The sequence below is a fragment of the Miniopterus natalensis genome, chromosome 11 (assembly GCF_054644295.1).
Source record: "Miniopterus natalensis isolate mMinNat1 chromosome 11, mMinNat1.hap1, whole genome shotgun sequence".
Classification (NCBI taxonomy): Eukaryota; Metazoa; Chordata; class Mammalia; order Chiroptera; family Miniopteridae; genus Miniopterus; species Miniopterus natalensis.
The window spans coordinates 9,013,241-9,014,350 of record NC_142091.1 but is presented as its reverse complement, the minus strand read 5'-3'; the positions used below and the strand labels follow the sequence as shown (position 1 = coordinate 9,014,350).

General features: G+C 42.3%; 1 non-coding gene across 1 annotated transcript; it reads right to left on the bottom strand.

Moving 5' to 3' along the window:
• Window positions 1-365: 365 nt before the first annotated feature.
• LOC148091918 (small nucleolar RNA SNORA67) lies at window positions 366-508 on the bottom strand. Its single transcript, XR_015715383.1, has one exon. It is a non-coding gene; the product is annotated as a small nucleolar RNA SNORA67 (small nucleolar RNA).
• Window positions 509-1,110: the final 602 nt, after the last annotated feature.

Below are 1,110 nucleotides of genomic sequence, written 5' to 3'. Positions count from 1 at the left end.
TGGACCCTGGAACTCCTGGTCTATGTCTATGGAGTAGGTTCTTCTGGTCATCTGGATGGGAGGCAGTGACCAGCAGGCTCTGTGCAGGGTCAAACACATCAATGGAGGACCTCAGGGCAAAGACAGGTCTTTTTACCTTTCCCCTGGGCTGTGGGTAGGAGCCATGCTTGTGTCTGACACAGGACAAGAAGGGGTGAGGTAATAAGTTAGTTGCAGGCCTTGTGTTTCTCTTTATTTTTATTTTGTAAAGCTTGGAGGTGAAAGGGGATGGCCATCGCATTTTACATATGCGAAAACTGAGGCCATGTATGAAGTGGCCTGGTACCTGTTCATTTCTATTTTATTTTATTTTTAAAAAATTTTTTACATGTAGGCAGCCAAAGGAAGGCCAAGGAAATGATGATCACCGTCTCCCCTGAGAGCCTGAGGCATGCCAGGTTTTATTCCAAGCAGCTACCTTCCTGAAGAGGGGCACTGTCCAGCCCATGGAGAGGGACTCACCTTGGTTCGTTCATTTTTATTTTAGAGCCAGGACAAGAATCCAAAGTGGCTAAAGTTCTAGGCAATCTACTACTAACCCATAATGCCTAAAAAACATATTGCTTTGGTTTTAAGTTATGCGAGGAAAACATGTTTGTTTGTTTTTTTAAAAAAGTTATTTAAATAGTACAGAAGGGTTTAAAGTGAAAACTAAAAGTCCCCAAGTCCCCCTTTCATCTCCTAAGTCCCATTAATGATCCTTTGAGAAATTTCCCTGGCTGTACAAGCATGCACGTTTGTACAGACTTCTCTCAAATTAAAAAGACTTTAACACTGAATTTCCACTTTGTTTTTTCATTTGTCTATTATAATTTTATTGTTCTTTACAGTTGCAAAGTGCTTGCATTCCCACATTAACCCGTTGGGGAAGTGGGATAGGCATTACTGTCCCGGTTATCAGATTCAGGGAAGCTAGGTCAGCTGCCTACTTACTGTTAGGTATCCGTTTATTGTTGGAGCTAGAACTCAAACCTGGGTTTTCTAGATTCAGATCCAGTGCTCTTGCCACAATAACAACTATAGCCAATTCACACTGAGGATGGCAAACATTCTCGAGCCCTTACCGAGTGC